This window comes from Psammomys obesus, unplaced genomic scaffold, assembly GCF_907164565.1.
Source record: "Psammomys obesus unplaced genomic scaffold, mPsaObe1.curated_primary_1811, whole genome shotgun sequence".
NCBI lineage: Eukaryota > Metazoa > Chordata > Mammalia > Rodentia > Muridae > Psammomys > Psammomys obesus.
Window position 1 is genome coordinate 16,596,522 of NW_026585895.1, and position 26,638 is coordinate 16,623,159.

The following is a 26,638-nucleotide window of genomic DNA, read 5'->3' on the forward strand; positions in this document are numbered from 1 at the left end:
CCCAAGGAGAGGTACTCAATTGTCACTGTATTCATCTACGCAGGCCTCGACTTTAATTTGATTTCAGAATGTTTGATTAGCACAAGGAAGAAGAAAAAGGATGTTGATTATGAGCACATGATCAAAATAAAATATCAGTGTGGTAGCATGCTAAGTGAATTTAAATAATTCCCAGTAACCAGAGTGACACAGATCTACTCATTCCTTTCTCTCACATTTTTATAGGAAAGGCACTTGCAACAGTTAAAGTCATAGTCGTGTCCTTCTTTTTGTAATCATCTGGTAAAACCAAGTGGGGTCGTTAATAACTAATAGACATAAACTGGCCAAGAAACACATTTTTATTTTTCCAGTCCCTATTATACATGCAAGAATTTCACATGTAATTCAGCATTTGCCCAGTACAACATAAATGAAAATCTTGGGTGTGTAACTTGGGCAAGTATCCCTCAAAATGTATCCTCTTTTCTATGCATTGATTTTTAGCTACATCTGTCTCTCTCCCAATCTGGAAAAGAGAAAAAAAGAGAGACAGAGAGAACATCAGAATTTATCTTGCAGGCACTTCATAATGATAAAAACCATTATAGTACCACACACTCAAAATCTTTTATTATTTTTCTTCTTGTTTTACTTACTAATAAATCATATGAAAGTAAATAAATATGAACATGATGAAACTGAATAAATGTGAAGATTCCGGAGGGATGGGCGGTGAAAATGGGCAGCTAGTGGTGAAAAGGCAATATAAACTTGAAGAAACCGGTGGGGTGTGATGGTCCATAACTGTAATCCCAGGACTCGGGGAGGTAGAGGCCAGCAGATCTCTGAGTTTGAGGCCAGTCTGGTGTACAAAGAGAGTCCAGGACAGCCAACACTACATGGAGAAACCCTATCTCAAGAAAGCAAAACAAAACAAAAGAAAAAGAAAAAGAAAACCTTGCAGAAGGCCAAATATCATGCAAATGGGAAGAAAAATATTCTCCTTCCTTACAATCAGAAAACGAAAGAGTGTGGGTTTCCTTCTGACATCACCAAACCATCACACTCGCATGGGAATGTTGAAAGTGACTCTACGCAGCTGAGCCTCTCACTCAGCTTTCCAGTTCTCTAAGCATTACAGATTCCAAATACAAGAAATTCACTCATGCAGATGCACTATTTTTATTGAACATTCATTATATATCATCCTGCAGTTTTATGACAAGATCTTTCTAAAGTCTGAGTTATATCAGAGTTAATAATTTTTTCTAAAACTACAGTAGTGCCTAAAGTCCTAAGTCTCCTCTTTTGCTTCCTTAGATACTAATTCAGTTTTTCAGTTACTGTGTTTCACATTGTGCTATGATTCAGGCAATATCATAAAAAGACTGAACAAAAATATGATGACACTTTTAGCCACAAGAGTATTTTCTTTATATATATATTTCCCTTTTATTAAACAGGTTATTTTTGCATAGAAGCTAATCTGAATACAGTGTTTTTTTTTTCTCCCTCTATTTCTCCCAGTTTCTCCCTCCCTAGCCTCCTATCTGGATCTACTCTTTTCTGGCTCTCAGTAAAGAAGAGCAGGTTTCTAAGAGATAACAACAAAATAAAACACAGTGAGATAAGATGAAAGAAACATACTATCAAAGTTGGGCAAGCCAAGCCAACAGAGAAACAAAAGAGCCCCAAGCGAAGGCACAAGAATCAGAGAAGACTCATTCATTACACATTCAGGATTCCCATAAAAGCACTGAACTAAAAGCTTGCAGAACATATGCAGTTGACTGCCCTGTGATTTCTGCTTCAGTCTTTGTGAGTTCTTCCCAGCTCTTCTCAGCTGTTTTAGAGGGTCTTGCTCTCTTCGTGTTATCTGTTCCCTCTGTCTCTCACATCCCTTCTGCCTCTTCTTCTGTGCAGTTCCCTGAACTCTATCAGGTGGGATTTGATAGAGATATCTCATTTACACTTGGGTGTTCCAAGGTCTCTTTCTCTCTGCTTACTGTTCGGTTGTAGGTTTCTTTATTTGTTCCCATCTGCTGCAGGAGGAATCCTCTCTAATGATGACTGAATAAGGCACTGATCAATGAGTATAGAAGAATGTCATTATGAGTCATTTTATGGTAACTTTATTGGGGGGTGGGCGTAGTATTTTATTTTATCCTAGGCCACTGGGCTATTTACTCTCTCCAGTACTTGGTCAACTAAGTAGTGTCAAGTTTGGGTTCTATCTCATGGACTGGACCTAAGTCAATTCAAACATTGGTTGATTATTCCCACAAAGTCTGAAATACTCGCAAACCAAATCAAAGAACACATCAAAAAGATCATTCACCACTATCAAGTAGGCTTCATCCCAAAGATGCAGAGACAGTTCAATATATGTAAATCAATATATGTAATCTGCTATATGAACAAACAAAGAAAAAAAAACACATGATCATCTCATTAGATATAAAAAAGACTTTTGACAAAACCCAAAAGCCTTTATGAAAGAAGTCCTGGAAAAATTATAGATATAAGGGTTGTACCTAAACATAACAAAGATGATTTACAGCAAGCCTACAGCCAACATCAACTTCAATAGACAGAAACTCAAAGCAATTCTACTAAAATCAGGAAAAAGACAAAGCTGTCTACTTTCTCCGTACCTTTGCAATGTAGTACGTGAGTCTTAGCCAGAGCAATAAGACAACTGAAGGAGATTAGGATGATAGAAATTGGAAAGGAAAAAGTCAAAATATCTTTACTTGAAGATTAAATAATAATATACATAAATGATCTAAAAGTTTCAACACAGAACTCCTACAGCTGACAAACTCTTTTCAGCAAAGAAGCTGGATACAAAATTAACTCACAAAAATTAGCATATATACAATGTATTCCTATATAAAAATGATACACAAGAGGATTTTCAAGATATATAATATTCATGGGGCTTCAATCCAGTGAGAACAAGAAACTTGTTCTGGCAGAATAAACCCTAGGTGTTGCCTGCTGGTGGCCTTACTTGTCAGGGTTGTCTCCACTTTTGAGCAGTTCTCATGAGCCCAGACATAGTTTTGAGATAAAGAAATTAATTAGAAAATGCCAGACTATGATGATGCCCACAAAAGGTATACCCATGGATGGTCCCAGCCCTGACATCAACATACAACCAGCCTGTGCTGTGTATAGTTTTCACAAAGGTCTGGAAGAGGGAATGTGACATGGCATGGCAACACTATTGAACAAGAGTGATTCCCTCCTAATGGAAACTATATTTCATATTGGGAAGTATTGATTCCAAAATCTGTTTACATAGACTTTTTTCAATCAAAGTGTGTTCTGTTGTTGGTGGTGGTGGTGGTGTCTAATGTTTATTTTATGCTAATTTATTTCCTTCTCAGACCTCAGATTTTAAAACCGTCCAGTTTTCTTGGAGTCATGCTAAAGTATCAACAGGATCTCGGCCATGAAAAGTGTGCAGAATGGGCCTCAGCACAGGGCTGAGCAAATAGTGAAACTTTGGTGACAAAGCTGAGTAGTCAAGCTCAGTTATTCTCTGAGAGAAAGGGCTGAGCGATCCACGTAAACATTTCCTATTATCACCCCCTTTTCTAAATGAAATGGAGAACAAGAATTTTTACTCTACCAGATCACAAATAATAAGTCTGTTCAGAACACTCCTCACATCCCTCAGAAGCTTTGGAGATAAACAGAGTAAGTCAGTATTGTGGACCTGCTTGAATAATCTTTTTCCTCCACACTCCAAATGTCTTTCTTGTCCACCCACCTCAATTTCAAAAGTGGTTCCATTTGGTTACTTTTAATGCCCTATCTCAGACTCTGGGTTCTACATTACGTTGCTACCCATCCACTGAGCCTTTACTTCCAGTTTCCAGGTATACCTTCCATTTTATTGTTTTGATAGGTAAGGATGGATCAAGACAGGAATCTCTTGTCTCTTTTATCCTCCTGTTTCTTCTGCTACCTTAAAGAGTTTACCACATTAGAGATATTTGCAAATGTAAACTTGATGACCAATAACTGACTTGTCTTCTTCTTTTCAGTATCAGTTCCAAGTTTTTTTTTATATATTAGGTATTATATACTTCAAATATGAAGTGCCTGAAATCTCCAGAAATTGTTCTTTGATTACTAAAGTCAGTGATTGTGGGTTGACAGTGATAATCTCAATGTTGGGAGTTGGATGACCTTTTTGGTAGACTCAGTATCTTTCTGATTTGTCCTTTATTTCAAAAGATAATATTTATGAATCTCTTTGGATATGCTTGTTAATTTTTGTTTACTCAGCTCTGATATTCTTCAAATATGTAATGTTCTTTCAGCCTTCCTTTGACTTAGGTTTTGTTTTGTTTTTTTTAATTGCTACAATGGGTAGCTTTATATTTTGCAAATTGTTTTCAGAGGCAGGTTGCATGTTCTCTGCAGAATTCCAAGGAAAAAGCTTAGAGGAGTGGTTATTCCCTATGTCCAGATTTTTACTGGCCCTGTCAATAAAGAGGACACAGTCGTCAGCTACTGGCATCAATTGCACTAGTCATTCTCAAGCTCAGCTTCTCATTCCTTGACACTACACACCACAGGGAAGAAACTCTTTCCCAAAGCTTTTGCCTAACTCTTTTGCAGCTTCAGAATTCAGACCAAGCTAGAGTGGGAAACTTTACATGTGTTTTTGTCTTCAAATTCCATCTCCATTTCTAAGCTCAATGGCGCTGCAGTAAATTAGTTGCTTCTAAATTGCTAGTAGTGGTCCTTAGTCTGAGCTTAGCATATTCACATCTTACATCATTTGTGCGGATATAGTAATGCCACTCAGAGACCATCGCAGATCATTAGCTCATTAGGCCCCTCCTGCCCTTATCTCTACAAATCGGCTTCCTGTTTTTTTTTTAGTGGAAGTCTTGACTTACTATGAACTATTTTACCTTTCTGGAAATAAAACACTTTCATTGTTTAGAATTTCTAGTTTCCAGCTCAAACTCTCATTTGCTTCAACTATTTTAGACTAACAAAAGACAGAGTATTTATCAAACACGACTGTACTTCCGAGCACATGTTTAAAGGTTTGCAGATTGATGCAAATCAATGCATAAGGTACTGTGAGTACGGGTGACGGCTTTTGAATACACATCCTTCCCTGTAAAATTATTTATTAGTGTGGACTTAGTACTTGTCATTCCAGTGGAGGAACACAATGTCTCTTTTCCATCCTGAGTTGGTGCTCATGGTCTGGAATGCAGCAGAATCTCAATGCAGAAAGGATGTATTCCCAGTGGAAACAGCTCCAATGAGAGTGGGAATTATTTTGTATACAGGATGGCAGAGATGAGCATGACAAGAGAGGTAGAAACACAAAGCGAGGGTGTGCTCTCAGTAGCAGAGCCCACTTCTGACCCAAGCTTAATGATTTCTAACCACACCCTTTCCTTTCATCTAAACATGGATTTGAATTTGTAATTTACTGCACAGTAATTTTGTTTAAATATAATACTTCTACAGATGATATTTTATATTGAAATACCTGTGCAAATTGAGTTTTTAAATTCAACATGCTTGTTTTGAAACTTAACTGTAATGGCACATACAGTTTTTGTTATATACTTTCATGAACATCTGTATGTTCCCATTATTTTGCTGGTTCTACTAATCCTACTATGGATATCTTCACTAGAGTAATCTAGTAAGAATTTGCTTTTTTTTTTCCCCTCACATGCAAATGCAAATTTTTAGAGCATATATCTAGAAGTAGCATTGCTAGAGAAGAGTTATTCACATGTACACTTTGCGAAATTTTCTTTCAAAATTGAGAATACTAATTAAATACCAGTTACATTTTAAAGAAATTTCTTTTCTTCTATTCCCTCACTAATACATTAAGCAGCCATTGCATTTCACCCAATTTGATGACATTGACCCATGTCTCCTTGGTTATATTTGCAGTGCCTTATTAAGGTATTAAACATATGCTAAACATCAATATTTATTCTAGATTGTATCTATTACAACATCCGATTTTATTCTTTTTTTTTTACTCCATATTTGAACATATGAGCATACAAACCTTTAATGTATTAATTTATACTTGCTTTTACAGAGTTTACACCCTTTTGTCTTGGTTACGGAGTAATTCTTTGAGTGGAAGATGGCTCATCAAACAAAGATGGTTGCCACAAAACCTGATGGCTTACGTTCAATCTCTAGGATGCACGTAGTTGAAGGAGATAACAGATTCCAGCAAGTTATATTTGGACTTTCACATCTCCATAGCGACATTTTCCACCCCTCTCTCTCTCTCTCTCATCACACACACACACACACACACACACACACACACACACACACACACAAATACCATAACAACTCCTCTATTATCTTCCTCTAAAGCTATAAAGTCTTACCTTGTACATTTCATTTCTACCTAACCACAACTATAGTGAATGAGGTTTGTATCCAGCTTTGTTACCAAATGTTCCCATCTTTCTCTCTCTGATCTGCCATGCCATCTGAGCCATCTCCCAAGCTTTCAGATATCCACATGCTTGCTTCTGAAAGCCGTTGTTCTTGGTAATCCTCCAGAACTTGACTGGAGGACCATATTGATGACATCATGTCCTTGAGTCAGAGAACCCAGAGAAAGCAAGCTGGTGATATCTGGACACTTCACCACTAGAGGCTGGCTTTGACAGTGCTGGGTGAAGCTGTGCACGCTCCAAGAGGAGAAAAGCATTCAGCAATCCTACCCTGCTGTGACCCCTCTAATGGCCATACAATAATGACTTGCCTTATAAAGATATAGCCACTGGAGCTCCCTCTCCCAAAAGCACAGGGTCCACCTTAGAAGAGAAGAGGGGGACATCCAGAAGTGATGGATGACTACAAAAAATATTGGGGGTGGGGTGGATACAATAGGACAGCTGCACATTCAAACTCACAGTGACATCAGTACAGACTTACAAACTCTCAAGCCAGACAAGACTTCATGGAATTGGGGTTGGGGGGAGGCAGGAAGTGTCCAGCTGAGGACTTACTGGTCACTGACAGGCATTATCTTTAAGGGTAGGGCTCCTGGTAGGTATAATGCTCCCACAGATGGCTACACGCCTGAGAGTATATAGGACTCACTCGCCTTACTCAGTGGGTTTACAAATAAATAATGATGGCATAAGGTTAGGTTGAGATAAAATATGTTAAAACAAATCTTGAAAATGCCCAACTCTAGCACAGTCCTAATCCATAGCAGTCAGATGAATACAGTAGGAGTGAAAACCCCATTTTCTGTTTGGGTTTCAGAGTTTTCCTATAAGGCAAGCAGAGAAATGTGGTATTCTTGCAAAACCAGATAATTGTCTTCAAGGAGACTAATAAATTTGATTGTTCCTTAATATTAATAACTTGATAAAAACTGAATGCGCACGGATGGTAGCTCTTTCGGTACATTACTTAATACCACTGAATACAAAGGGGCATCATTTTTACATAGCTATCAGTAAGTACAGAAAATTTAGAACTTAAACATAGATATCCAAAGTAGCAACTATAAAATTAATAACATAACCTCTGGTCATAAATTACTCAAGGAAAGGACAATCTAAAACTAAAGAAACTGCAGTCTTCACTCTTCATTATTTTTTTCCATTGTTAACATCAGGTGAATACATGAATCTATTTCAACAGTCTAAAAGTATTATAGGCACCAGGTGCTAATTTCTCTTGCTAGAAAATAAGTCAAATTGCACAGGAAGTGTAGCTGGTCGGGTGTTTCTTCAAAATTCAAGTACTTAAAAAATATGTGTGCGTGTGATGTTTGGATACTACAGAAAGAGTGATAGTCTCTCTTCAGAAATAATTTAATACTCATAAATCCTTACACTCGATCATCTAGATCTTCCTCCTCCCCCTAGTACCTGCATGATAAGAGCCACAGAAATAGAATCTCTTTGCTCCCGAGTATAAGAGAAGTTTTTTCAGCTAATATTAAAGGAAAATTTCACATCCAACAATAGTCAGCTCTCAACTGAGTGTCTCATTAAGCCCTCTACATTCTAAGCAGAGCTGGCCTCTCACTTTGCTCCTCTTCGTGGAAAAGGGGCAGGGTCTAGGATAGAGAGTAGAGCTTGGCTGGCCTGAGCGTTCCACTGTTCACCCTACCGTCTGAAGACAGAATAATTTCCGGGTGCAACTCCAGCACACTGTGGCTGCAATCAGAAGTTAGAGTTGGCTGGATCTCTTGAGACAAGTCCAGGACAAATTCCTACATGTAAGTCCTTAGGGGTAGGTCTTAGAAGTGTAAAGATTTTCGTACGTTATCTGCTGATTTAAGGGACATTAAAATTACTATTCTGACTGAATTTAACAGTGTGTAGGTTTCTGTAGTAATGAAGGTAACAAGACACAAAGTAATTGCTAAATAAGCATGTATATTTTAAAGGGTGATTTTAAAAAAGCTTACATAAATGAATCTAGCCTACATAATTTGCACACACACACACACACACACACACACACACAAAGGAATAGAAAAAAAAATAACCATCAGTTATGTGTCAGTTGTGGCACAGAACAGCCTGCTCTTCCCCGTGGAGAGGAACTGCTTCTGGGCCAGTGTCCTGGAGCTAACCCTGAGTTCACAGGGCTCCACCAGCATGGTCCTGGATATGTGAAGGCGAATCTTAATCTCCTCAGCATCTATGTTGAAGACCATGAGAAAATAAGTGTCTTCTGAATTTTAAGATAAACCCTCAAAGTTTCACCAAACGTTGTCCCCCAGGCTTGCCAAACAAGGTTTGGCATGTAGAAAACTACTTCAATATGTGACTCTCTGTGAGCATCAATCTGTAGAGGTAAATCCCACAGGGTTTCTCGCCGGAGCTCCGGTGAAGCCGCCAGCAGAGAACGAGTTGCCTAAAAAAGCAACGGAGTTAAGTAGAGACCCTGCTGGAATGCAAGTATGATACCTTGTTTCCCTTCAAGTCAAAGATTTTACTTTCTAATTTTCAGTCACCAATAAATTAATGAACGAGTCGAGTCAGGGGCTGTTACTATTCAGCTGAAGAACCCTGATTAAAATTCCAACCCCTTCCGAGGTACTCATTTTCTCATATCTAAAATGAAAGGATTAGGTTAGTAGACTTTTAGAACTTATCACAACACTTAAACACTGTGGCTTTTGAAGATAAACAGGAATTATACATCTTCTAGTATGTTATCTATTAAAATGGTGGTTACGAGCTACAGAGAAAAAAAAAATTATCAGTACTTATTTCTGTCATGCCAAGCTAGAGGAGCAGTCTTTGACATGAATAAATCTTCTATATTAAACTAATGCATGGTCAATATATACTTGTTAGAAACACAGATATCCAGTTCGGTTTTTTAGAAGAGAAACAGCTATAATCACTTTTTTCCCCCCTTTTGGGAAGGTTTTTGGGAAAACAAACCAAGAATGAAGAGGTAATGAGATGTATTTGGAGCTACTTAAAGTGAATGGAGCTTGGCCTAGAGAACTAATTATGTAAGGAAAGCTACAGATTATACCTAAAGCTGAAAAATAAAGCCAGAAATAAGAGGATGAGTGCCCTAGCAAGACAACAGTGCACTGGAGTTGCAACAGTGAATCCAATAAACCAAGAGCATGAGCTAAGGGCAAATACTTAAAAAATGAAATTACAGAATCCAATCATTTGGAACTTAAGAGAAAATAGTCTTAAAAATTATTTAGCCACAATCAAAGAGATCCAATCTCATATCTGTAATATAATTTGCAAGAAATGCTTCAAGTGTTAGTTTGCACAATATACTTTTGATTATATTGAAATAATTTAAGTTGGAAAAGCAACCCAGTGTTCACCTTATTACCATATTTTAATGATTTTCTATAAACAAATGTACATATTTTTCATAGCAATTGTGCTAAAATTGTATTTTTTTTAAAGAAGAGATAAGATTGCATTTCATTCAAGGATCATAGATTCTCTTTATTATTTGTATTGCCCATTTCAACTTATTCTTCTTTCAATAAACATTGATTAATAAGAAAATATTTCTTACTATAAAACCATATATATGCAATCAAATACACACACACACACATATATATATATATATACATACATACATACATACATATGCACACACACACATTTTTAGATCAGAGCTGATTTCACAGGGAATTTAAAAACTTAAAAATCGCTCATGATCTCCTTTAAAGCTAACTTCGGAAATGACTGCTTCATGCTTCATCAACTGTCTTTAACATAATGAATTATAAAGCATAGTTAAATCATCTTACAGGGACTACTTAAGAGTGAGTGAAGTCCCTTTACTTTCCTACTTATTATTCCTCTTACAAGAAGATTAGAGGAGATAACAGATGGTTAACTTTCCATCCATACTAATGTTAAAAGCAGTCCAATGTCCAATGTTCCATGCTACCATTGAGCTACTTTTTGGAGAGTATGTAAGTCATTTTTGAGGGTCACTAGTAGACTATTTATAAGTATACAAGTAATGCTTTTGTCATGTGCTAACTTCTATTAATTATTACATACTAATTAATGCTAATACAAGTAAATTTTAAAAAGTACCTAATTAAAAGTCATAGCAAGCCTTATCTAGGAAGTATGGATATAGTGAGATAAAGCTGTAATGCTCTCATGTTGAAAATGAATACTAGGACATTCCTAGCCAGAATATTGTAGAGAAAGTTACCCCAATGCCACACTCAGGTCCAGTTACGTGTGTATCTGTAACAACAAGCCACTGGGAAAGTGTGGGTGACCTGGATTGTTTCTTTTAACTCTCACCAGCAAGAAAATATCACTGATCACATGTTAAGAAAAGAAACCAATAACTGAGCCAATGCCAACTTCAGAGTTACTGTGGAGCTCTGGGGAACTAGGTCACAGAGGGCAGAATCTCAAAGTCAGGAGAGAAGTGTCCAGACCCTGAACGCCAACCAAAGGTAAAACATCAAGAAAGAAACATTTTGCTCACAAAAGCTAATCAGATTCTGGAAAACAAAATCACTGTTATGAAGAACGAAAGAAAGAAAAAGAAAGAGAGAGAGAAAGGAAGGAAGGGATGGAATGACAGAGGGAGAGAAGAAGGGAAGGAGGAATAGAGAAAGAGAAGAAAGAAGAAAGAAAGGAAGGAACCAAGACTCAATGTTAAGGCTAAGAAACAGTATAATCAAAGGAATCAAGTAATCAAACTAAATAAGCCAGAACAAAAACAAAAACAAAAATCCTCAGTCCTCGAAATATGTGAATAGCTGTCTTGCTCAGCTACTACATGTCTAAGGGACTGGTATTTTTTAATTTTAATTTTTATATTAATTACAGTTTATTCACTTTGTATCCTAGCTGTACCCCCTACCAATCCCATCCTCACTCCTTCATCTCCTCCCATGCCCCTCTCCAAGTCCACTGATAGGGGAGGTCCTCCTCCCCTTCCATCTGACCCTAGCCTATCAGGTCTTATCAGGACTGTCTACATTGTCTTCCTCTGTGGCCTGGTAAGGCTGCTCCCCTCTCAGGGGGAAGTGAACAAAGAGCCAGCCACTGAGTTCATATCACAGCTAGTCCCTGTTTCCCTTACTAAGGAACCCACTTGGACACTGAGCTGCCATGGGCTACATCTGTGCAGGGGTTCTAGGTTATCTCCATGAATGGTCCTTGGTTGGAGAATCAGTCTCAGAACAGACCCCTGGGCCCGGTTTCTTGGTTCCGTTTCTCTCCAGAACTGGTATTTTTAACAAGGCATATATACCTGGGGCTCGGAAGGCAGATGCAGGGGGATCTCTATGAGTTCAAGGCCAATTTAGTCTATAAAGCAAGTTCCGGGTCAACCAAGGGAATATGGCAAGACCCTGCCTCAGAACAATCAACAAGACTCCCATTCATCATGTAACCAAATATACACTAAGTAAACACGCCTCATTTGAATACCAACCTATTTAAACCAATCAACTGGAGTTTTCTGAATAAATAAAGAACACACTGGCTTTAACGTCAGATGTTACAGGACACACACTCATCGCATTTAGGATACACTTTAACCGTCAGAAACCTGGCTTTCACATATCCAACATGCATCCTACAGTCAATTTTATATATAAATACTTACTTGTCCTTTCCTTTGCTGGTTGCTGAACCCTATAACCTATACCAAAGCAGTATCTGTTAAAACTAAACAGAGGAAAAATCTTCCTGCCCACCTGTAATGCATGCGAGGGCCTCACAAAAAGTTTTTTTTTTTTTTTTTCCCCGCGTGTATGCAGCAATGATTGTTTCAGGAACCATAATAACATTTCATTTCGCTTTGCCTTCATTTTACAAAAAGAAAAAAAATGGCCAGAAAATGAAAAATAAAAGCATTGTTTTGAAGATAGTACAATTGGCACAAAATGGAAATGGATAGTTTTGCCAAAATGATGAATTCTTCAGTGATTGGCTCTGTTTCCAATTGCAAGGAAACACAACATTCAGCCTAAGGAACTTCCCAATTTCTATCACTGAAGATTTGGTCTAAATGCCCCCATTTTACTCATGAACAGAATGAACTAGTATTTTAGATTATCAGTTTAAAAACCAAGGTTAAACAGAACGTAACTCAGTCTCAGAGGGAGCATCAGTCTTCTGTCATAGCAGCTACCCAGCTGTTACAGGCCTTTTGTGAGGAGAAAAAAACTTGTAACTCTCTTTTGACAAACCTTTCAGGAAGCAGATAAGGTTCCACCATCCTGAGCATGAGGGTCACTCAAGGGTTCCCCTGGCAAAATGACTATCTAGTAAACTTCTCAGTTCCTAAAGCACTTACTTTTTCACTTTGACTAAATACAACCCAAGTAAGCTTTGAAATGATGGCATTCCTTATTTTTTTTTTAAATGACATCTTCTGCATAGTGAAGCAGGTTTATAAACAATTATGTTAGGCATGAATTTATGTAGTAACAACATTTGCTTTAGTTCTATTATAAGCGTTACAAATTTTCCAAACTCGTATTATTAAAGTTCGTAGGTGAAATTAGCTGTGGGTTGCACCTCCCACTTCCTGGGAGCAGAGTCTCATTTATGACACTCATCTACCTGAGTTAGGTTTGGAAAGTCACCTACTAATCATGTTTTTAGGTGTGCTTTAGCTGCAGGTAGGAAATAGCATGTATCAGGCTAACGAGAAGGCTGGATCCTAAGGTAAGTACTTCTATTCATAAAAGTGAGCTAACTTCACAAGCACAAGTAAATGGCCAATTCTGACCTACCTGGAACTATATTTTGTGTCCAAAACAGGAAACAAGAGGAGAGAGTGTCACACTGGCACCTCACTAGGGAAAATTTGGTCATTGCTTGGGTCCTTGGATCCAGTCACAGTTTTACATTCTAAAAATTGTATGAGACTTCCCGTGAGGATCCCTAATATTACCAATCTCTCTTATTTGCCAGTCCATAAATATTAAGTGGCACATATTTTTTTTTAACTTGAAAAAAGTATACTGTTATCTCCTCATAGCTCAGTCTAATGGAATTTAACACGGGTCTCTGCTATACTATGTAAGAAACACCTTTTATGGTGGGTTGAGGTTTTCACCTTTGTAAAGGATTTCTTATGCTTCTGGTGGAAATGTACATCAATGCAGCCCCTGTGGAAATCAGTCACGAATCTTCTGAGAAACAAGATTAGAACTGCCCCATAGTCCAACTATTATCACTTCTGGACATATATTCAGTAGAATCCTGGCCACTCACAGTCATAGCTCCACCTCTGCTTGTTTTTTTACTGCTCATAGTAACCAATATAGAAAGTCAATCTTGATGCCTCAAAATGGACAGCAAGGCAAAGAAAATATACACAGCGAAATTTTATTCAGCAGCAAAGAATAATATTATGTTGTTTATAAGAAAATGGGTGAAACTAGAGATAATCATTGTTTATAGAAAGAAAGCTAATTTCAGAAAAATATGCCATGTTCTTTCTCTCTCTTTGTGTGTGTGTGTGTGTGTGTGTGTGTGTGTGTGTGTGTGTGTATGAGTAGAATGGGGATTACTGAAGAAGAGGAAAGAGACTAGTAGAACTGGGAAGATGGTGACAAGAAAGGGCAACAGTTTACAAAACCTAAGTGCTTTTTGTCTTGCTTCACTTTTCTTTTTTTCTTAATTAACATATTCACTAAAAAGATGATTTGTTCTTTATTGTGTAGGACCCTTGAGAGGAGGGACACACTTCCACTCACCAGGGTATTTAAATATGATGTGGAAAGCTCCTTGAGTTCTTAGGTAGCTACAATGGGTGATTGCATGACTCTCACTTATTCACGTAAATGTTTTCTATGTGTTTTTTTAATGTTGTTTCCTAAGCCACAGTCAAATGATGTCAGGTTATAACTTCTGCAGGAAATATTAAAGTGCCGAGAAAATGGTTTCATGTTTATATGGGTGAGCTTTGTGAAGAGAGGACAAACAAAATGATAATAAAGAACATCAAGGAAGTCTAGGGATGCCCAGTCCTGGATTGTATGTGGAAACCTCAATTGAGTCCAGCAGAGATGGAGTTTCAAGCCATAGTTCAGACTGTGGATCTGCATAAATAGAGACATGCTGAATAAATTCACAATACCAGCATGGTCTTAAAACTAACTGGAAAGGACAGGTACTGTTGTGTTTCCACCACAAAATAAGGAGTATAGACCAGTGATTGAACATGACAACACAGGAGCCTAATGTACTGACTTCAAATCAGATTCCTTCAGCCATAAGACGTGGAACACAAGTCAAGTAAAGGAACAAGTTTCCTTGCCAGGCAGGGTTGGCATCTGATCAGGAGGCAGAGGCCCGGAATGGTCAGGAGGATCCAATGCATTAAGCTTAATGAGGGGATCAGCACCATGCTTGGCATGTCATAACTTTTGCCTGATTGTCACTAATTATTAAAATATCTGTGCATATCAGAGGAATCACTAACATCACATAGATGCTTCTTTAATGAAAGTATAACATTATCCGCTACTTTGAGATATAGCTAAGAATATGTTAACATTTTTTTGCCTTTATCGTTGTTAAAGATGTGTGTATGTGTGTGTGTGAGAGAGAGAGAGAGAGAGAGAGAGAATGCTGTATCAGATCTGCTGGAGTTACAGCTGGAGGCAGTTATGAGCCTCCCAACTGGGGTACTGGGAACCAAACTTGGGTTCTCTGCAAGAACTGTATCCACTTTTTACCACGATGTTACCTCTCACAGCCTTTCTTGACAAAAGCTAATGAGGATGTTATTCCTGTATGGCTTGTATTAGATAATTACAAACTTCAGTATGTGACTTACAAAAGTTTCTTTGTATTGTTCTGTCTTTTGATTACAATGGCGATTGTTTCAGGAAATGATTATGATCATCATTTGCTTCTCTGTACAGGCATTTGATAGAAATCCATTACAAGATTTTACTGAATATGTGAATATGTATAGCTGTATCTAAACCAGCTGTGAGAAAATTCCACTCAGGCTCTCTGGAAAGGACCTATAGCTATGATCAGTTTCAAGATAGATAGATAGATAGAGTGAGTGAGTACAGGGGAAAAAAAGAAAGATTTAGAACTCCCCTGAAGTGTAAAGACGGTTACATGCAGATCTGTCTACTGCAGAAATGAAATCAAGGTCATGGAGCTTTGTGTTGGCTTTGTTCCTAATGCACTCCACACTGGCATCATGAGCAAAAGGAGGTCAACCTTCAGCCTGCCCTCACCATTATTATTCTTTGCAGAAAGTCCTAAACCCATCACAGAACAAGCCAATGGCTTCTAATGCTGAGGTTTTCCAATGCCCATTTGACCTGTCTGCAAGTCAGCCTCCTCCTTCTAAGCTATAAAAAGAACTGGTCTGGGCTCTATGGAGGGCAAAGGTTAAAAATAAAGGAGGGTGCGGGTGGGGGGAAGGATTATGGACAGCAACTGGCACCCTGCAGACTCTTGAAGGATAGATCTCTGAGTTGCTCAGATCCACTGTCCTGGTTCTAACTGACTTTCCTTCTGTGGCTTATTTTCAGAGAGATTTTTTTTTCCACAGTCTCTGCACTCAGAGTCTATAGGTCATGTTCACCAAGCATAGCTCTTAGGGATCCTGGCCTAAAGCCCAGGAAACTTAGGGACTCCAGGATTCTGGAGCCAAATACTTTTCCGGAGTAAGAGTGACTTTGAACTGGCTCACACTCTTAGAGCAGAGGATAATTTAGATCAACAGAGGGTGGTTTAAATAATTATGAAATATTGATTTTTTTTTTTTTGTGAAACAAAACACAAAGGAGTTGGAGAGATGGGTCGCTAGTTAAGAATGCCTGTTGCTCTTCAAGAAAATTCCAGTTCAATTTTCAGTACCCAGAAGATAAGCCACAAGAATCTCTAGCTCTAGGTCCGGGGAGTCCAACTCTCTCTTTTAGGATCTGAGAGCACCAGGCAAAACAACCATACACATAAAACTAAAACTAATAAACTAAATTATATATATATATAAAATCAGTACTGAAACATGTTAATTTTTATCTTCCCTTCCCAAACACCAGTTTTCTGGTAGGAGACTAAGAGATGATGTGGAGGTAGAAACTGATCCAATCATCTATCTTACAAAAATAACAAACAAGAAATTCAATTACACAGCTAGACCCGTTAGGGAATGGTGCTGGGGCAAATGTTTGCTTCTCGTTGTATTCTGTTGATGTAAGCGTGGGAACACAAAAGGCCCAAATGAATCAAGCATCTGAGCTGATTCAGAAGTTGAAAAAATACTCTGTACATCTTTATACTTTCATAATCTGTGATGCTCTCTTCACCTGACAACTTGATGGGAGTTGGAATCGCCACTCAGGTGACCCACTTCTGGGGGTGTCCTTGCCCTAGCTTCTAAAGAAGTTGGTAAAGAGGGAAGGTCTACCTGTAACAGCTTGAGAAAGATGAGCACCAGCAGCAATACCCACTCTCTGCTTCCTGGTTCTCCCCCAAATGTGAGATATCTGGGACACACATTCTTGCAGCCACGAGCTCTGTCACGCCTTGCCAGTCATGACAGAGTGCAGCCCCAGAACTGTGAGACAAAGTCACTTTTATCAGGCATTTTATCATGTAAAAAGTGATTAACCATATTCTCTAATTAATGAATTAATTCATTAATAAAATTTATGAATTTCAGGTTTTTTTAGGTTGAAGTTGATTGTATTTGTTGTATGAAAGCTGATCATGCAGGAATTCTGAAAATAAATACTCTCAGGACTTACATGTTGTAAATTATTTAGAAAAATAAAACCTGCCATTCCCTTTACGTATAATCAATAGCATCCTCTGCCTCAAAACCCATCAAGAGGACTTGATCCTTCGTAAGGTCTGTGATGAAAGTGGCCTATAGTTATCTGACTTCTGGAATTTTAAAACTGTGACTCTTAGACAGAGTTCCTCCTGTTATGGAGGCTCACCCTTCATTCTGGAGGCTGGACCTTCTCCTGATTGTTTCTTTGTTATGCAAAAGGCCTTCAACTTCCTGCAATCCCATTGGTCAAATCTTTGGTTTATTTCCGGGGAGCTTTTAGAGCACTATTCAGAAAGTCTTTGCCTGTGTTTACACCTTGAAGTAGTTTCCCTATATTTTCTTATAATTGTCAAACAAATATCGTGATTTCATTATTTTTTAAAGCAAAATAAAACTTGGTTTCCTGCATAATGAAACATTTTCTTTTCCCATTCATCTGGTTGTGGATCTCTAGGCTAATTCTGTAACATGGCTGCTGTGAATGGCAGTGTAGGATACTGATTTAGAATCCTCTGGTTATGTACTCATAGGTGGTATTTGCTGTCATACCCACATTGCCCATATTTATTTTGTTGAGAAAATTCCATGCTGTTTTCTATGGTAGCTGGACTAATTTACATTCTGTCCAGCAGTTAGTATCACCTTCCCCATCATCCTGGACATATATTATTTGTTTTCTTTATCTTTTGAATTAATTTATTTGGGGAGGAGGACGTAAAACCATGACACATATACAGAAGTCAGAGAATAACTTAGGGAGTTGGTTACTTGCCTTCATCATGTGGTTTTAGGGATCAAACACAAAGGTCTTTAGGCTAAGTAGGTAGCATGTTTACGTACTGAGGCATCTCAAACATCCCCTGATCTGTTTTCTGAGTGATCCATTCCAACTAGGGTAAGATGAACTCTGAATGCTGTCTTAATTTATAGTTCCCTAATGACTAAGGATGTTGACTATTTTCTCATACATCTATTGGGCATTTGTAATTTATCATTTGAGAACCATTTATCCATTTCATTAGCCCACTTACTGATGGCATTGTTTGCTGTCTTGATATGTAGTCTTTTAAGTTCTTTATGTATTCTGTATACTGTCCTCTATCAGATCTATGGCAGGAAAAAAATGTATGCAACTGGAGAAAATAATACAAAGTAACATTAAGTCAGAATCAGAAATATCGCATGCTTTTTCTTGTTTGTGGACCACTGATTTTTAGTTAAAATTAAATATCTGATGAAAGTAGAAGGGAGGTTGCACAACAGGATGAATGAGAATAATGGAAGGAGAGAAAAAAATGAAGGATGGGAGAGTGGATAAATATGGCTAGAGTACAGCACATGTTTGTGTTAAGATGTCTTCATGAATGAAATATATCACTCTACACAATGAAAATGCACCAATAAAAATTGTAAAAGAACGTATACATGCTAAATTTTAAATAGAAAACATATAAGCATAAAAGCTGTAATGGAGCTACCAAAGGAGAGCCTAACATTTTCTCTGAGAACCTGTAATTAAGCTTCTTCATTATTCTTGCAAGCGGCTCAGGAGCCATCATGCTGGGGAACTGTGGAAGTTCATAGGCTTTTTTATATGCTTTCTGAAAGCACTTCTAGGAACAACACAACTGTGCTGTGTGGGCAGTGTTACAGAGAGTTGGTTTTCTTTCTCCATATCTGGCGCCCAGCAGAAGCCACTTGAGGACACTCAAGACCCATTACACATGTCTCTCCTTAAGGTCGTTTATGTCCTTTTTTCACGTGTCTTTTCACCTCTGTTTCCGGTTACTGACCTTATTGTGTGGATTCTGCAACACCATCTGCAGTTTTATCAAAGCTGGAGCAGCTTACATGTTTCAGTCCATCTCCTGACTCCTGACGTGAATATATTATTTACTGTGTCCCATCGAATGCCTATCATGGTCACAGGTGGCAGTAAAGACCCATTAAGGGAAAATAAATTTATTCTGGTAAAAAGACTGGAATCTTTGGCCTTGGTGAAGATTTAACATTCTAGTTTGGCAGGCTAGTCACCTGGCTAAGGGACTATCACCCAAAGGGGCCGAGTCACCTTGACCGAGCTAAATAAATGGAGGGATTTATTCCTCTAATGATAGGAAAGATAAAAGTATTCATTTTCTTCTTTTCTGTATTTCTTTTCAGATAATGAGCAGAGCCTATATATGCTCTTTCTGATACTGTGACCTACCTCATTGTTTCTCTGATGCCCCTCCTCTCTTGCCATTTGGTTGCCTGTCCAACACCCTTCTGACTTCATTACCTAATTACATGGCTTAGTTATATCTTCCCCTCCTTCCTTCACTCCCTCCCTTTAATAACTCCCTCCCTTCTTCCCTTTCCTCCCTCCCTCCATCTTCTTCCTTCCTCTCTTCCTCATCTGGGTAGCTGCAGAGATTTGCAGCTTGCCTGCTTTAGAGTTTTGTTTCATTTATTTTCTTTTAAGCTCTAATAAAATTGTCAATTAGCTTCCTTTTGGGTCTATTCTTAAGTTATTTTATTAACTAGACTAAGAACTCCAAGAATAAACCAAACCCATATTTCCCTGGCAGCATGTTTCTCAATGAAATGATTAGAGTTATTTTCTTTGTTCTTTTCAACTCACATTCAGTTCTTAGTGGTCAAAGAAAATACTTCCATTGATCGTATTCAAAGTGTGACAAAACTGAAAATAATTTTAAAAATACATATAAAACAATAATCAAATATTTTGTCCCATCAACACCAATGTTTTTTGAATTGTGAAGAACGTGTATACTTTACCTTGGGTTCTAAAAGAATCAGATCCTGTGGTGCATGTACACATAGCTTATGTGAAAACTGCTTTGGGGAAACACTGATGAGGAGAGTTCAGAGCAGATGAATAAGGAAACCAGACAAAGTCAGCATGTGGTGGGGTAGAGGTGAGATAGGTTACTAGCATTGGATATTGCTGAATGAGAAGACAAAAAAAAAAAAAAAAAAAAAAAGAATATGCCTCAGTTAATCCACTTTGGAAGTAAAGAAGCTAGATACTTCTAACTCAAAAAATCTCATTAGATAAGATGGCAGCCTCTGATGCTTCTCACCTTCTTTGCAAGGTACTGAGGGAAAGATGTAATCAGTAGACTTACAAGATTTATAACAATGACATGTGACGCCTTGCCCAGTGTTGAGTGTCAAGAGCAAAAGAAATGAGTTTCCGCATCTGCTTCTATACCTTGCTGCGTAGAGTCTTTCAGAAGCCCTCTGTGGTAGGCTCCTGTCCTGGTCCCTGTTTTCTCCCTCTTCTAATATCCATCCCTTTGCCTTTCAGAATGAGGACTGACCATCTTACCCAGAGTCCTCCTTCTTGCTTAGCTTCTTTAGGTGTACAGATTTTAGTATGTTCATCCTATATTATATGTCTAATTTCCATTTATAAGTGAGTACCATGCGTATCTTTCTGCTTCTGGGATACCTCACTAAGGATAATCTTTTCTAGTTTCCACCATTTGCCTGCAATTTTCCTGATTTCCTTGTTTTTCATTGCTAAATTGTATAAATGTACCACAATTTCTGTATCCATTCCTGAGTTGAGGGACATCTGGGTTGTTTCCAGATTCTGCCTATTACTAATAAAGCTGCTACGAACACGGCTGAGAAAGTGTTTTTGTTTTATACTTGAACATGTTTTGGATATATGCCTAGGAGTGGATCTTGAGGAAGCACTATTCCTAATTGTCTGAGAAAGTACTAGATTGGTTGTGTAAGTTTACATTCTCACCAGCAATGGAGGAGGGTTCTCCTTTCTTCACATCTTTTCCATCATGTATTGTCACTTGAGTTTTTGATCTTAGCCATTCTGATGGGTGTAAGGTGAAATCTCAAGGTTGTTTTAATTTGCATTTCCCTGATGACTAAGGACATTGAGCATTTCTTTAAGTGTTTCTCTGCCATTCAATATTCCTCTATAATTCTCTGTTTAGCTCTGTACCTCATTTTCTAATTGGATTACTTGATTTGTTTTTTTTTTTTAAACTTCTTTAGTTCTTTATATATTCTGGATATTAGCCCTCTGTCAGATATAGGGTTGGTGAAGATCGTTTCCCATTCTATAGGCTGTCGTTTTGTTCTGATGACAGTCTCCTTTGCTTTACAGAAGCAAATGCTGAAACTCGTAGCCAAACTTTGAGCAGAGTGCAGGAAATCTTATGAAAGAAGGGGGAGATGAAAGACCTCGAGAGGTCAGGGACTCCACAAGGAGAGCAACAGAAACAAAAAATATGGGTGAAGGCATCTTTTCTGAAACTGATAGTCCAACCAAGGACCATGTATGGAGATAACCTAGAACCCTGCACATATGTAGCTCATGGTCCAGCTCAGTGTCCAAGTGGGTTCCCTAGTAAGGGGAACAGGGCTATCCCTGACATGAACTCAGTGGCTGGATATTTTATCACCTCCCCCTGAGTGGGGGTAGGGAGCAGCCTTACCAGGCCACTGAAGAAGACAGTGCAGACGGTCCTAATGAGACCTAATAGGCTAGGGTCAGATGGAAGGGGAGGAGGACTGCTTCTATCAATGGGCTGGAGGAGGGGCATGGGAGCAGAAGATGGAGGGAGGGTGGGATTGGAAGGGGACAAGGGAGAGGGCTACAGCTGGAGCACAAAGTGAATACATTGTAATTAATAAAAAAATAAATTAATAAAGAAGAAAAAAGAACAAAAGAAATAGAGTAGCCACCATACTTCATTATACTTCCTGTATGATAATCAGATATTTTAAGTCATTCTTAAATAAGATGTATGGGAACAATATTCGTGTAAAAATTATTTTTCGATTGCCTATCATTACCCAGAAATCACTATGCTAAGTAAGAAGACATGAAAGTTTTTCATGAATCAACTCCCAACCTTCAGTGTAGTTTTTACTTTACATGTTGTACATGCATTTTTCATATTTTAAGCAGATTAATTCCTTATTATTTCCAGTCAAAGGGCAAAACATTGAAATGATTTTGGCATGGCATCTTTTGAACCCAAAATTCTAGTTGCTGTGTCACCTTTTTCCTGAAATTCACAGAGGTGGTAGAATGCATGAAAGTACTAGAATTTTAGCAGAACTTTAAATGTTGATTTCCAAATCTTGGTTACATGTAAAAGAAGAGCTTTTGGAGCCTCTAAATTCCTAAAGCAGCATGTAGTAGAAATCATATAAAACATGTGTGACTATCTGTTGAAAATACTTTACAGTTAGTAAGTAGGTAACTTATACACATACACTCTGAAGTGTCAAACAGTGGTTAGAATGCTTCAAGATCCATCCATTGTGTCATGCTAAGAAGGGTTATTTTTTTTTTTCTTTTCAACTTGTATGGGAATAAAAACTAACACTATACCGTGTTTGTCTTTCTCCTTCTGGGATATTTCACTCAGGATGATCTTTTCTAGATCCCACCATTTGCCTGCAAATTTCATGATTTCCTCGTTTTTGATTGCTGAGTAGTATTCCATTGTGTAAAAATACCACAATTTCTGTACCCATTCCTCCGTTGATGGACATCTGGGTTGTTTCCAGGTTCTGGCTATTACAAATAATGCTGCTATAAACATGATTGAGCAAATATCCCTTTTGTGTACTTGAGCAAACTTTGGGTATATACCTAGCAGTGGTATAGCTGGGTCTTGAGGAAGCACTATTCCTAATTGTCTTAGAAAGCGCCAGATAGATTTCCAGAGTGGTTGTATCAGTTTACATTCCCACCAGCAGTGGAGGAGGGTTCCCCTTTCTCCACAACCTCTCCAGCATGTGTTGTCCCTTGAGTTTTTCATCTTGGCCATTCTGATGGGTGTGAGGTGATATCTCAGGGTCGTTTTGATTTGCATTTCCCTGATGGCTAATGAGGATGAGCATTTCTTTAAGTGTTTCTCTGCCATTCGATATTCCTCTGTCGAGAATTCTCTGTTTAGCTCTGTACTTATATAGACCTATAAGATATGATAAACATAATGAAATCTATACACCTAAAAAAGATAATCAAGAGAGCAGACATGGGGTAAGATTATCAATCCTCGTTTAGAAAGACAGATGGGATGCGCATTGAACATATGACAGGAGTCTACTGAATGCATTTGAAAGACTCTAACTAGCAGTGTTTTCAAAGCAAAGACTCATGACCAAACCTTTGGCAGAGTACAGGGAATCATAAGAAAGAAGGGGAGTTAGTCTGATGAGGAAAGGATAGGAGCTCCACAAGGACCAAATATATCTGGGCACAGGGTCTTTTCTGAGACTGACATGCAACCAAGGACCATGTATGAATGTAACCTAGAACCTCTGCTCAGATGTGGCCTGTGGTATCTCAGTAACCAATTGGCTTCCCATAATGAGGGGAACAAGGACTATTTCTAACAGGAACTCAATGACTGGCTCTTTGGCCTCCCCACCCCCCAAGGGAGGAGCAGTCCTGTTAGGCCACAGAGGAGAGCTTTGCAGCCAGTCCTGAAGATACCTGATAAAACAGGATCAGATGAATGGGGAGGAGATCCCCCTATCAGTGGAGTTGGCAAGGGGCACAGTGGAGATGAGGGAGGGAGGGAGGGAGGGACTGGGAGAGAATGAGGGATTGGGACACGGCTGGGATACAGAGTTAATAAAATGTAACTGATAAGAAAAAAATAAAATTCAAAAAAAAAAAAAACAAGAAAATCAACACATTGAGGATTCTTGCTGTTTATTACCTAATTGCTTTCCACAGCTTGTGCAAGCTAAACGGGACTATCTATGAACAACCAGAATATATTGCTAAGATTTGAATCAGGATTCCGTATAATATTTTCCTCTGAACTGTTTTCTACTTTTTTGTTTGTTTGTTTTGTTTTGTTTTACAAGACCAAAATATGCCTATGAGACAAATTGTAATTGCTCTCTCAGTGCTGATTGGGTGATATGGCACATTAAAGAAACATAAATATTTCTGTGAATTTCTATCCATTTTCAATATTTTCAATCCACAAAGTATCATTTTTAGAGATGTGACCATTGTTGCAATGGCATTTAAAATTCAATAAACTTATTCTAAAAATACTTTAAAAAAAAAAACTAACACTATATTTTGAAAAGATCTTCACCCGACATAAACATGCTGCTTTTAAGGTAACTTGAAAAACTGTGAAGTAAAATTTGCAAGATGGAGTTAAGTCTGATAGCCTTACCCACTGAAGTGGCTCGGGTCACCATCCTCACCGCTTAGAAGTTTATTCCTAACAAGCTGGGTTTTTCTCAGTCATGGTAACATTAAAAAGAAATTTTTAAGCATGAGTTGACGCTGAGGGAAGGCACGTTCACCACACACTCACTTCGTTTTAGAGGGTTTAACTAGTAAAAGCATTCCATTTATGGTTTAAAAATCAAATGGCGCATATCGCACTGATGCCGCGACAAGAATCTAGCTAATTTTGTATGGCTTATCCTGACAGTGCTTAAGAAACACAACTTAGTAAGTATGTTAAACATTCCTGCTCTACAGATATTTGGCAGTCACCACACAGAAAACTGAGTTGTGTAACAGCTCTTTCATTAGAAACAGTCAACATTTAATAACCTATTTATATGGAACTCAGAGAATTTCATTAGGATTTGAGCATATACAGCCACATAATTTATGCAAAATATCTTTTCTATGGCTGTCATTTGTGAAAAGAAAAACGGTCCAAAATCTTGAAAGGTTTTAAAATACAAAATGAAATGGTTATTTTAGACAATAAAAATGTACCAAAACATTTCGGCAGTCCAAATTAACAGCCTGATCATAATCAAGAAAAGAAAAATCTTCCATGGAAAAAATTACGTCCTATTCACACATAAGTTGAGAAAAAATTATGGCTTCTTAGTAAGAATGATAATTTAGAATGGCCATTCCCATTTTTTAGTGTTTTGGCTTCTAATAACAACAAAATGGATCCATAGGCCCATAACTGTTTAGCTCCACACAAAGAGTTAACTTGGCATAACCATGATGGCATACCGTGGCAAAGCACAAGGACAAATCACGTCTTTATTAGAGGGGCTGGTGAATACATGACAGCTAAAGGGATTTTGTTAGAGAACACACTGGCATATACCGAGTAGCTTATGATATCTAGGTAAGTCAAGGTAAAACTTCATGTGCCAGTCAAGTGACTCTGAGTCTGCTGCATGTAGCAAGCCAGAGGAGCATATTATCAAGCAGATACAACCTTTAAATAGCTTTTTTTTCCCATCCTGAGAGACTCAATAAAAAGTTACCCAAACTTTTTTTTTTATCATTTTAGTATTTAAGCCGAAACCAAAGCAAGCAACAGTACATTTATGTAACACATTTATATAATATTTATATTTTATATGACTATTTGTGTATATTTGTAATATGTTTATATAAATAGAACTATTTGCTATAAATCTATAATAAACATATAACACACTTATATATTTATATAAATATCTGTGTGTAATTATACTATATTTATATAAATATAAATACATTTACATAGGTGTATTTTAAAAGGTCTAATGACAGCTCAGTTTAAAAGTGCTGCACACTAACCCTTTTCCCCATTTAAGAATCAAGATTCTCAAATCTCCCAGACAATTAAGCACATAACGAGATACAATCAGCAACAAATCCACCTTTCTGTTAGTGAGAGCAGAGCAAGAAACGATACTCAACACATTGAAGGACATGAAAAGAATAATACCAACAGACAAGTGCACTTTCGCTTGGTCCAAGAAGAAAGCTAGCAAAAACAAAACAAACAAACAAGACATCCTGAAGGAGACAGTGAGATTTCTGGGAGAGTAAAGACACTTGCTGTGCAAACTTGCCAACCGGAGTTTGAGCCCTGGAACATGACATGAAGGTGGAAGAGTAGTAACGACTCCACAAAGTTTTATATGACCTCCATCCGTGTGCTGTGACATGCACACACCAGTCCTCTCTCACGAAGATGCACATCAGACATGCACAAACACAGTAATATTTTTTTTAATTATGAATGAATACAAATGACCTGGCTTTTGACACACCTGTCAAGGAAGAGTATTTTCTGTTAGGAAAAAAAATCGCTTGCTGGGTATCTGTCAGAGACACAGAGAGGAGAAGATAATTGACAGACAAAGATTAGACCACAAGCCACCTTCCATTAATAGGAACACCACCAAACCAAGAGCGGCCATTTTAGAGTTTCTGACAGCTGATAAATGTTTTCTCTCACCGCCTTAACATACAAAACCCAAGCTGGATGGTCTTTACAAAACTTCTCTAACTAGGAACACCAAAAGACCAGAGTCCATCCAGCCCCCTACACTTGGATATCTGAAATGGATAGAGATAACCAAACTACTTCCATTTTTC

General features: G+C 38.0%; 1 protein-coding gene across 2 annotated transcripts in view; it reads right to left on the reverse strand.

Annotated features, from left to right (window-relative positions):
* Window positions 1–26,638, reverse strand: part of B3galt1 (beta-1,3-galactosyltransferase 1) — a 561,105-nt gene that overhangs the window by 514,611 nt on the left and 19,856 nt on the right. The gene's annotated exons all lie outside the window — the stretch shown is intronic.